The sequence below is a fragment of the Emydura macquarii genome, unplaced genomic scaffold, assembly GCF_026122565.2.
Source record: "Emydura macquarii macquarii isolate MOO-44397 ecotype Brisbane River unplaced genomic scaffold, CSIRO-AGI_Emac_v2 contig_587, whole genome shotgun sequence".
Taxonomy (NCBI): Eukaryota; Metazoa; Chordata; order Testudines; family Chelidae; genus Emydura; species Emydura macquarii.
In genome coordinates this window covers 859,569-872,386 of record NW_027130724.1, presented here as the reverse complement: position 1 = coordinate 872,386, position 12,818 = coordinate 859,569, and the positions used below count along the sequence as shown (strand labels likewise).

Genomic DNA, 12,818 nt, shown 5'->3' with positions numbered 1-12,818 from the left:
CGGGCAGGTGGCAGGTCCAGGGCTCCTTACAGGTCTGGGCTCCCTGCTCTTACCATGGCCCAGCTCTGGCTTCCAGCTTGGCCAAGGGGTGGTGCCTCGGGGGGAGGAGGGGGGAAAGAGGAGGAACAGGGGTGGGGCCACAGGGGGCAAAGCCTCATGGCCCCCCCACTTCTACTGAGGTTCCAGTGCTCCTGCCCTAAGGCTGTGCCTATACTAGGATTTTTTTCCCCCTAAAGTTTCCAACATTGCTATGAAAATTTTAGTTCTACCGTGACAACAATGATTGGAGGGGGAGCATTAGTGCAGAGTTTCTCAACTTGTGGATTGAGACCCAAAACTGGGTGCCCAGAATGTTTCAAAGGGTCGCCTGGCAGCTCCTGTCCCACAAAGCTAGCTGGGCTCACCTCCCTGCTCCAACCACTGCAACCTCTGGGTTTCCAGTGCCACTCAGGTTTGGCCAGCCATCATGATGACAAGAGTCCGGGTAGATCAAATTTGAATGAGTGGCATTGCAACTCCATGAGCTAGGTCACAATTCCACTCACACAAATTTGGTCCAGTCAGGAGGGCAGGGCCAAACCTGAGTAGCAATGCAACCCTGGAGGTTGCAAAGCCCAGAGCTGAAAGCCAAGCCCAGCCAGCCCCACAGCACAGGACCTGCAGGAGCCACCACTGAGGGGTGAGTGCCAGGCAGGACCCAACTAAAACCACCACAGGGCCTCCACTCCCAGACTATTTACTGGGTCAGACAGGCCATAAATATTTACAAATGGGTCCTGAATCCAAAATGGTTGAAAACCATTGCGTTAGTGTACACAGAGCTCTGGGTGGCTAACGGCATTTTAAATGCTACATTGTCTAATCATGCACTGCAAGTCTAAGGGCTTCTCTACATCAGTGCAGCAGAGCCGCTGTAGTGCTTAGTGAAGATGCCACCTACGCCAACGGGAGAGCTTCTCCTGTCAGCAGAGGTCAGGGATAGTCAAAAGATGGACTGTGAGCCAAATCCAAACTGCCATAGGTTTTTGAATAGACCCCAAAAATCTTTTTATTTACTTACCATTATTGTTATTATTTTCTCATTTTCTCTGGAGACTGGACTTGACTATACTTGACCAAGAAATAATTGACTACCCCTCGCTTAGGTACTCCACCTCCCCAAGGGGCAGTAATACGTCGACAGGAGAATCCCTCCCAACGACATAGCGCTGTCTATATCAGGAGTTTGGTTGGAATAACTGTCATTCAGGAATGTGGATTTTTCCACACCCTTGAGCAACACAGTTATACAGATAAGTTTACAGTGTAGACCAGGGCTCAATGAAACAGTAGTTAAAATGCTGATGTCTTCTTGGAGGCCTGTCTACACTAATGCTCCCACAGATGGTGCTCAACCAGGGACAATGGCAGGAACTTGTAGGATAAAATTCCTAATGAAGACTAAGCTCTAAAATATCTATTGAAGATTATGCTCTACAACAGGGATTAATGCTCTGCACATCTAGAAGCAAGGTAACTGACTCCACTACTGCCCAACCAAGCCAACATGGGAGAGGAGTAATAAACACCAGTTGTGATCTCTGTAACTTATATTTCAGAGTTATCACTATTCAATTAATAGTTTGATCTATACAGACCACTCTAATGAACAGAATTCTCCAGGATCAGTTTGATAATTTATGGTCACATTCAGGCTTGGTATGAGTACAATGCCATTAACTTCTGGCATGCTTCATCCACCTTCATCATGGCATAATTTGGCCCTAAAGGTAGCTAAGTACGCAATAAACATGCCAAAAAACTTTTCATTGGTGTGAGTCTGTGGCTCACATAATGCAATATTTGAACAATGACCTCATGACATGAAGCTAATCAAAAACATACAATTTAGTAGAACACCAAAGATACATTAGACTGGGGATCAGGTTTTTCTAGAATTTTACATAGTCATGTACAGCTATTAGAAAGCTTAACTGAACACTTCTTGTTATGCTACCCAAAGAATGCTACAACTCTTGATTTACAGTGTCCTCAAAATTGTGTGAAGAAGCACTTGGCTCTGAAGCACTTAAATGGAGACCCAGAAAGAAAGAGGATTCTGACTGTTGGCTATTTATATTAGTCATGCATCACAGGAAAGTAGTATAAATAACTTCCTACGTTAAAAAAACATGGCAAGACATCAGAAGCTCAGAATCTGGGTAACTATCTCATTTCCATGCCACATGACACCCCTGCAAGAACCAACATCTAAAATTTGCCTGTGAAAACTCTCCAAGCACTGTTATTTCACTTAAGTATATCCATTTCAAAGCAGTGTCCTCAAATTCTAGTCATCCTTACTGATATCTAATCATGCTATTCCACTTTAGCATGTAAACAACCTGAGACACACACACACTGACTTACTGCACTTAATTCTTATCAATACAACTGACACTACAGTAACTATGACAAAGCGGAGTTTTAAGACAGCAATTAATATATCACACATGCAACAATGTTTAGAGAAACTTGCAAAGAAGAAGTGAAAACAAATATTTACTACACAAATGGCTTGAGACTTGTATGCAGCTAATGTGTTCTACTTGTCAGCGGAATCTGATGGCTCTAGCTTAAGGATGGAGCAAAAGGAATACATATAGTAATATTAGAGACATAGACAGAATGATGTTTCAGATGTACATAGCCCTCCTAAAACTTCATGTTTCTTTAATTCAGGTAAACCACTATTTAGCTTGGATGAAAACAAAATTAAGCTGATTGACTCAAGCAAACAATTATATTGGGATAGTAGCACCACTACAGTTAAGATTGTGCCAGTTTTTTGAAAAGTGCTTTAAAATCTGCATGCTGACTGATTTGTCATGAAAACTAATATGCCTTGGGGCGGGGGGAAGGAGGGGGAGGAGGAGTGTGTCCAGGGTATAGGGTTATTCGTCCAAATTGTAGGTTGTTTGAGCAAGGGGTTCCCAAGACACAGTCCTGCCCCCCACACCACAAGTCAGAACATCAAATTTAATGGTTTTTTAATGTTTTTGAGCACATCTGGGGCTCAAGCCAAGGCTCTCATCCTTCCGAAACTGGTACTACCAGCCCGGGATTGATCTGACAGTGTTATACAACTAATGTCCCTTTGATGAAGCAATATTTAAAAAAAGTTATTCTGGGTAAAAGTTTAATTTACAGTGTGCACACAGTGATGAACCAAAGTCCTTCATACACGTCAGCAATGTAGACGTTCAGGTTTGGGCTGGACTCCAGGCTCAGAGACCCCATAAGACAATGAGGGTGTCCAAGTCTGGGTCCCAGTCCAAGCCTGAACGTTTACACTGCTATTTTATAGCCCTCGAACCCAAGCAGCGCAAACCCATGTCAGCTGACACAGGCCAAATGAGGCTGTGCCATAGGTCTTTTTATTGTAGTATAGGCACATCCCTTGATTCCTGTGGCCAGCCCTGGGCAGCTTTCTGAGAATGTGCACTATTCACATTAACTGCTCTTTGCCTGCATTCTACAGGAGAACCTTTTGGAAGTTTTGTCCAGATTTCTACTTTAATTCTGCCACTTACCTCTTTTCCCCTCCTAAATTTGGACAATGTTGAGTGGAGAGAGGGAAGAGAAACAAAAACCAGTGAGGCTGACCTGCATGTAGACCTGACCAACAAAAACCCATTGAGGCCCAAGCAGAACCATAATCATAGAATCATAGAGTTGGAAGGGACCTCAGGAGGTCATCTAGTCCAACCCCCTGCTCAAAGCAGGACTAACCTCAGCTAAATAATCCCAGCAAGGGTTTTGTCAAACCGCAGCTTAAAAACGTCTAAAGACGGAGATTCCACCACCTCCCTAGGTAACGCATTCCAGTGCTTCATCACCCTCCTAGTGAAAAACTTTTTCCTAATGTCCAACCTAGACCTCCCCCCCTGCAACTTGAGACCATTGCTCCTTGTTCTGTCATCTGCCACCACTGAACAGCCTAGCTCCATCCTCCCTGGAGCCCCCTTTCAGGTAGTTAAAGGCTCCTATCAAATCCCCCCTCATTCTTCTCTTCTGCAGGCTAAACAAGCCTAGCTCCCTCAGCCTCTCCTCATACGTCTTGTGCCCCAGCCCCCTAATCATTTTTGTTGCCCTCTGCTGGACCCTCTCCAATTTCTCCACATCCTTTTTGTAGTGGGGGGCCTAAAACTGGACAACACTCCAAATGCGACCTCACCAATGCCGAATAGAGGGGAATAATCACTTCCCGCGATCTGCTGGCAATGCTCCTACTAATGCAGCCTAATATGCTATTAGCCTTCTTGGCAACCAGGGCACACTGCTGGCTCATATCCAGCTTTTTATCCACTGTTACCCCCAGGTCCTTTTCTGCAGAACTGCTGCCTAGCTCGTCGGTCCCCAGTCTGTAGCTGTGCATCGGATTCTTTCGTCCTAAGTGCAGGGGATCTGGTTACAAAGTTCCGTTTTGTAGTGTAGAAATGTCCTCAACAGAGATCCCAAACCATGCTAAGAACCTGCATGGTCCAAGTTTTTACTGTGGTTTGGGAATGGTTAAGAACCCACCTACCCTATCAAATAAAATTATGTTGTAACCAAGTCACCCAACACAGCTCTACTTGTGGCACAGAGAACACCTTATTCACAAACCAGTTGGAGCTGAGATGCTTGTGGAGTTGGCATAAAACTTTCAGTTGAGGTGGAGAAAGAAATCCATTATCATCAACGGATACAGAGCTATATAGTAATGGAGAGCAGTCTATTATAGCTGCCCGCTGGAGAAGACCAAAAAAACCCACTTTGACTTTGAACCATCCCAGTCTCCTGGGTTTCATAAACTGAGTGTTTGTCCCAGTATAGTGGGACTAGGTCACAGGTGAGGAAAGAGTGGGAAAGGTTTCAGGAAACAAGGGAGTAGTCACAAATACAGCCTTTAAAACCATATTTACTACCCTTTTCACACAAATACACACCATGTCCTTGGGTGCAGTTGTTAAATAGTCAGCCCTGTTTCCTTTGCTGAACGGTCTTTATTCAGCAGGTCAGAGCGGGTCACAAATGGAGAGGGCTGAAAGTAACACATCCACTGGCACCAGCAATGATTCTAAGGAATCACACCAGTTTACCTAACATATAAAGTAAGATGATGCTGCAGGCCAAATGCCAAGTGAGGGTGAAGATATCATTTCAGCAGTATGGTTTCTCCAGGCTGATCTGCCTACTATCATTAACAACTATAAGACCCTTCCCCTTCAGCATCCTTGAGAGAAAAGAGAACTTTTTTTTTTTGGGGGGGGGGGGGGGGGAGGAGAAAGGGGGGGGTAGGAGGCGGGGTAGAGCGAGACAAATTAAAGTGCTATAAATTGCACCAAGCATGAGATTGTACTTGTTTTTATGATTATTCCTCCTTGTGGTTTGTTTGTTTTTAAAGGAACTGTTCTAAATAGAATGGTCTGGTTCAAGAAGCACTATTGGAACAGCTGCATATAGAGGATCTGACTGGTAAAGAGTTAGTGTTTTCCACATCTAAGTCTCCGATTCAAAATCAGTTCTGACTAATGGTAACCATCTTTTTGGAGGTCTATGCAAAACGAGCTGGTGGCAACCTCAGGGCTTGTCTACACTTAAAATGTGGCAGCTGCACAGCTGTAGTGCTTCAGTGAAGATGCTACCTATGCCAAAGGGAGGGTTTCTCCTGTCGGCATAGGTACTCCATCTCCCCAAGAGGTGGAAACTAGGTTGATGGGAGATGCCCTCCGTCAAGATAGCACTGCCTACACTGGGAGTTAGGTTGGTATATCTGCGTCACCCAGGGAGAGACGTAGTTATACCAACATAAGTTGCTAATGTAGACCAAGCAAAAGTAGGTTTGGAAGGATTCATTTTTTTAATCAGTAAATGTTGATTTCACTGTACACAAACTGATGAAAAATATCTCAGATAGGCAAACAAAGAAAAATGTTACTTGAGCACTTTATTAGAGTTTAATTTAAGGATAGTTGATTTGTATATTTTGACATCTGAAGTTGATAATGTGTGTTTTAACTGTTATACAGCTTTATCTTTTTTAATCTTAACGTATACTGTCTTTAAATAATTTTCTGACCCCTCTCCCCAAAGCTTCCCACAACAGTGAAAATTTAAATCAACAGTAATCAGGAAAAAAAAATATTTAAAACTCCTAATTTTGCACAACTGTGAAACTTTAAATAGGTAAATTTTAAAAAATGCTTAAAATAAACATAAAAAAATCAAATTCTGCCAAGCCTAAGAATAAACTATTTTGTCACCCAAGTCAAAGCAGAGGCACACTGGCAAATAAGGGTGGGGGAACCTGACTGCAGCTTGAGCTGTACTTACTGCATGAATACTAGAGAATTTCACTCTAAAACTCCAGCACACTTCCACAGCAGCATGCTACAGGTAGAGGAAAGGCAGATTACCGCTATAATAAAGTCTAACAACACAGACTGACAGACGCACACCCCAACTCAGTTCAAAGGCAAAATTGCTGCAGCTCTCACATTCACTTAGGAGAATACTAGTAGAAAAATATTTTCCTTATTCTCTGCCCAGGTATGTTCTTTTCTACGTAAGCCTAGAAAAAAGACATTACCTTCAGGCCTGTACTGCAATGCATATTATACTGTACATCCATGCAAAAGCCACCTTTTATGACATTCTGGAAGTTTAAAGTAGATCCTGCTAAGTAAAAGCCAGATATCTAAAACCAAAACAATGTACAGCTATTTTGCTATGTAGCAATGAAAGGGCCAAAGGGTTTGTTTTGGGGTTTTTTTTGAGAATGAGGGAAGATTGGAATAGGGCAAGTTTATTTTTTGGTTTGCTGTTGTGAAAGACAACTCAGCATTTGTATTACCAGAATGACGTTCACCTAATTAGCTTCTGTAATACTCCTGCAGTAACAGAACTGCAATGTTTACCCTCTGTTACATTAACCTGGGTAACTGGAGTGACAGGCTTTTTATCAGCTAAGCATACATTCTCCAGGGGCTCAAAACTCCTATCGGTATCGGTATGACTGCTAATCAGGGCCAATGGAGGCAAAACCCACTAGGGTCACCTCAGGCAGCAGATTACATCATTTACAGAGCAAGAGAGTAAGGTGGGAAGGAGGCTTCAAGAGGAAGGCTTTTTATTTGCCCAGGGGATTTAAAATATTTTTTAATGGTGTCATCATTTAAATAGACCCTACAAAAAAGCTGAGCTTGGAGGAGGGGATAGAGGGAAGAGGACTGTTTTTCAATAGTTTATATGCATGTTTTCCTGAAAATCTGGAGCTTGGGAATACTGTACAGTATACCGCGGTACGTAGAGGACTGTGTTGAATTACAATACCCAATTTAGCTGCATGCCAATTTTTTTTTTTTTTTTAAAGCTTCCATTTAAGCTGCTTTTTATATGGAACAACTTTCCAAGGCTGGGCTTATGATCATATATTTCTTAAAGCAATAAGAATCTAGATCCAACAGCCCCATTATCTCCAGATATTGTAAAGGCTAACTATTTTTCCTGACAAATAAAATGTGAATTGGAGATTTTTATTTATTTATTTTTTAAAACACCACCTCTATCCTCCCACCAAATAATTGAAAATACATTTGGAGCTGTGGTTTAGCTTTACGAAGCTGTGATGTGTGTGTCATTTGAAGGGCACCTCCAAAGACTCAAGAGCAACTGTTTGGTTTTTTTTCTTGAAACCGCACACTTCCTCCACAGCACTGAAAAATCACATGACTATTGCAGAAAAGTAGGTGAAAGGTTATGCTGCTGCAGACAGCACTACAGGACAAAAAAGCTCAATTTCTCTTATGCTCTGCACTACAGATCCTGTTTCACTGCCACAGATCTAACAAAATGGGAATTGCCACTACAAGAAAGGAGAGTTTAAGAGTAGACTTTGAATGCCTTCTTCATTTTTTAAAAAAGTCAGACTTAAAGAGGGAATACAGCTGAGTCTTTAAGGTAGAAAAAGATACAGCCCAACACAGAACTAAGAATTTGATATTAAAAAAAGTTATTTTGCCTAAAGTAAAACTAAAAAAGACTTTTCTCTCTATTTGTTTTCAGTGGTAACAGGCAATAGTGGGTTTTTTTTTTAAATGTTCAGTCTGATTTCAAAGGGTTTTTCTAAATAGGCCCATTAGCAAATGCTGTAGCTCCCCAAAACTTCAAGTGTTAGAAAGCCTAGGCACTAGCAGTTAGCTTTCAAGCTACACCAAGACTATTGCAGAGCTGGAACCTATAACAGGATTGGAGTCTGCTCCCTCAAGGATTAGACTCTCTCTCTTTTCCCCAGACTGTTACATCCCCAAGTTAATGCATCTGATTCTCTTTCAACTACAGATGTAAGGCACTAGTATAAAGTTTAATACTTTAATAAACAGTTTACAAATGTCAGAGATCCAGATTGTGACATTCTGTATTTATGCTAGAGTCACATGTTTGTAATAGTAGTTTTAAATTGTATTATCTCAATCATAATAAGTTTCAGTATAATAAAATCAGAGACAGGTATCGGTCTGCTGACTGGTAGCTACAAAACCTCAGTGTTCCTGTACTTACAAACATCAGTGAGAGCAGTTTCCATTATTATTTACAAGGAAATAAGATGTATTATAAGATGATTAAGGTAAAATTATTTGTCCTTCTACGTCTACAAGTATATCAGGCGCTTAGGGAAGAGAACAGTGTAATAAAGGGAGTTTGAAGACATTAAACAGTTTTTCCCCCATTCTCAGACCCAGCACTCTTAAAGACACCATGATGCAAGGTGTAATCTTCCCTGTTGAAATTTACTCCAGAATCTAGCCTTTTAAACACACACACATACAAAAGTATATTCACACACCATGTAAAACACAAACCAGCTGAAAGGTAGAAACTAAATCGAGTTATCAGACTTGATATCTCTTTTCACTTGGCTATGTCTATACTAGCTTTTTTGGGAAAATCCCCCGTTATGCAGATTCACAGAGGTAGCTCACCAGTGTACAGATTGCACTGAAATGGGTTTTAAGTATCTTAAATAGTATTTTATGTGAACTTTCCTGATGAAATCAGTAGACATGCCTCACTCCCAGATTTTTTCCTATATTTAATAGCTAAGTATACTGACAGGTATGAGATACAGTTAAGTCTTAAATAGAAAGGATGGGATATTATTAGTCCCTCAACTACCCTTTCAAATAAGTTACAGTTCCAACACAGTTAGATTGTTTAGTGGATGACAGCAACCCAGCACACTGACCATCCCAAATATAGGAAAGAGTGCTATGACAGAGCAAACATGGACAGGAAAAGTTAATGAAAATTTGGAAAGCAGCTCATGATAGTTGATTGTGAAGTTTAAAGACAACATCCACTCACGCTAGCCCACTTTCCTATAGTTACACTGTGAAAAAAATAAATATTTCCGAACAATTTTCCTTATGTATATTCAAAGCATTTTAGATTTATAGGCAATGTTCCTCATTGGTATCGAATTACAGCAGAACCTCCGAATTACGAACACCTCAGGAATGGAGGTTGTTTGTAACTCTGAACAAAATGTTATGGTGGTTCTTTCAAAAGTTTACAACCTAACATTAACTTAACATCTTTGAAACACTACTATGGAGAGAAAAATGCTGTTTTCCTTTTTTTTTTTTTTTTTTTTAAAAGTAGTTTACATTTAATAGTACTATACCGTATTTGCTTTTCTCTCTCTCTCTCTCTCTCTCTCTCTGTAGCTTCCTGATTTTGTACTTCTGGTTCCAAAATGAGGTGTGTGGTTGACTGGTCAGTTCCTAACTCTGCTGTTCATAACTCTGAGGTTCTACTGTATGTGCAAGCTCCTGCAGGGTCAAGCTTTCTCTGACAACCCACCATCCTGCTCAAACCAACATAGCTTCAGCTCACAAGTTTTGTGCAGAAGTTGTTTACCACTAATTTTATGCCTTGTAAATTCTAACCATGAATTACACATATTTACCTTGTAACATCCTTCTCCATCCCACCATTACCCCTCTCCCTGTATTTATAGCTTCAATGTTCCAAAACTGAAGTCAAGACAAATACAGTCAACAGCTGCAAATAGTCACATTTTTGTGATGTACCTGCTCTTTCTTGTATCATACAGAGAACTAGGGAGAAGACACTAAAGAATATCATTTACTTTGTGTATTTGATCACAGAAACTAGGTGTTTTGTAGTACAACAAATGAAAGGTTTCTGCAACTTTGAGGGCCTGAATATTTTAACTTTGAAATGTTATCAGGTGTAGACATTTCCTTGTAAAATAACACCGCTACAAAGTTTTACATTTAGCCTTATTTTAGAATATTTCATTTTTAACTACAGTGATCTCAGTAAGAAAATGAACACTCCTTAAGATGAAGTGGACGCTGGCCCATGGGGCCCAGCCATGGGCTGCCTACAAAGCACTGACAGTGAATCAGCTGGATACGTTTCCCTTGTAGGAGCTCTGGGTGTGTGAGGGAAAATGCCTGACGTTTCATTCATTCCTCACTGAGGGAGCCGGTGCAGGGAGCCAGCAGGCTGACTGAGCCACCGCCTGCAGGCGCAGTGAGCACCACACAGCGAGCACGGCAGAGGGACAGAGACTTGCGTGGGGAGGGGAGGCTCTCTGCAGCCTAACGTCAGACACCCCAGCCAGGAGAAGGGGGTGGCGGCGGGGAAGGAGCCTCGTTGCTGACAATAGGGAAAAGCTGCACATGCCGCTCTGGAAGTCAGTCAAGCTGAGGGCAACATACACAGCACCCCACCCTACCTCCCCCTCTGCTACGAGGGGGCCCTGCCCTGCCCAGCCCCGCAGCCCCCCAACCCATCGCCCTGCCCCATCACGCCCAGCCTAAACCCTTCGCTAATAGGGACCCCGCTGCTAGGGCGGGACCCCACCTCAACCCCCTCCTACCCACCGCCCCCGCTCTGCCCCGCCCGGAGCCCCCAACCCCGCGCCGTGCTCCGAGGGGGCCCCTGCCCGGCCCCCGCTACGGGGCGCGGCTCTTCCACTCGGCCGCTGCCGCGTCCATCCGCAGAGGGGGTGTCACTTACCGGGGCTCGCGGCAACGATGAGGAGACAGACAAGCGGCGGAACAGGATGCGCATCGGCCGGCCTCGCTCGCTCGCACGCGCACACACACACTCCCCGGCCCGGCCCGGCCCACCCAGCTAAGGCGTTACGCGAGCCGCCGCGACTACCGGCTACGCTCGGATTGGTTGAACCGCCCGCCGCAGCCAGAGTAAAGTGGAGGGGGGAGGGGGGGGCCAAAAGGCGCGCAGCTCTGGGAGGGGGCGGGGCGGGGCGAGGCGAAGGCGCGGCTAAAGGGGCGGGGCCGAGAGGGGCAGGGAAGAGGCGCGCGGGAGGGGGGCGGGGACGGGAGGGGAGGCGTGAGGCCACTTCCTCCCCGGCGCCGAATGCCCGCCCCAGCCCCGCCTCTGAAAGGGTGGGCGTTGCGATCACGTGGGGCGGGGCTAATTTGGAGGAATGGAGAGGGCGGGGCTGAAGGGAGGGGAAGCGTCAGAGCAGGGGCGGGACAAGTGGGCTGGGCCTAGCTTGGAGGGAATCAGAGTTGTTGGGGGAGGGGTGTAGGTCTCTGGTGAGAAGAGACTAATGTGAGGCAAAGGAGGGGATAGAGTCTGTAGTGCTCAGGCCTGTTACAGAAGCACATTGCTTTTCATATATGAATACTGCCATGTTATTGTTGAAGAATACTGGGGTGGGGGGTGACCCTCACACTGTGTGAAATTCATGCATGGGACCTTTAAAGCCAAGATATAAGGAGTGCTAGTTTCCTTATACTGAAGAAGAAAAAGTGATAATCCTAAGAAAAGCTAGGCAGGATAATTTTAGGGTATAGGAAAAGATGGCAAAGAATAAAATAGAAATACTTGATCTAACTGAGCCCTAACATAACTAGGGGGTGGTTCACACTGACCACGCGATTCCGCGGCAGTGGACGGGAGTTATGCAAAATACGCCGAGTAGTTTGCGTAACTGACGTCGACTGCTCAGCTTCCCTTCTGCACGCTATTCACACTGCACTGAGCCAACGGAAACAGCGTTCCTGTCAACTCAGCGCTACGCTACTTGAGGGGGTGGACTTACTCAGTAGACTTCATGATCGATTGCGTGGGTCTCACTGACCGCGCAATTGATCCTGAAAGATCAATCTGGCAGTGGCGATTTTGCCGCCGTCAGTGTAAACATAGCCTAGGTGTAACTTCTGCTGAAGTCTATTTGAGTTATACCTACTTATATTAGTGCTGAATTAGATCCCCAGACATGAAGCTGAACATGTTCAGTTACATTATTTAGTATTAAAGCATTGACAGAATTATAGCAAGGGGTGAAATAATAGCCTCTGACCCCTACAATAAAGTACAAAAGATAAATAGAGTCAGCCTCATTGAAGGACAATAGCTTATTTGAGACAAACATTTGTCATACTGGACACCCTGGAAAGTGTGAAAAACATGCCATTGGAAAACACAGGTGCAAGATGTGTAGAGATCTTGCTGCTAACATAGCCCTGAGATCCAATCTCATTCACCTAAAGAACAGCAAAAAAAGAACTTTTAAGAAAATATGTAGATATCACACTTCCTAGAAAAAGACTTCACGTTCTTTACAGAATTCCAAATAATTAAAGTACTGCAAAAAAGTGGATTTACATTTTGTCACGAGATAGAGCAAAATACATTCAAGATATTTTCTCATGTAACAGTATGGAAAGTTTAAGTTTGAACCCTATTAACTTTTTCAGTTCCCATAGTTCAAAGGAAGGTGATACTGTTTG

The 12,818-nt window shown here is 43.6% G+C and overlaps 1 protein-coding gene across 4 annotated transcripts in view; it reads right to left on the bottom strand.

The window, feature by feature from the left end:
• The window catches only part of CPT1A (carnitine palmitoyltransferase 1A), a 74,881-nt gene extending 63,655 nt beyond the window's left edge, over positions 1-11,226 (bottom strand). For 2 of the 4 annotated variants that reach the window (XM_067540461.1, XM_067540463.1), the window contains exon 1: positions 11,074-11,226. The gene's annotated coding sequence lies outside the window, so the exon portion shown is untranslated. The remainder of the gene's footprint in view (positions 1-11,073) is intronic. The other 2 variants (XM_067540462.1, XM_067540465.1) reach the window with 1 other exon arrangement.
• Positions 11,227-12,818: the final 1,592 nt, after the last annotated feature.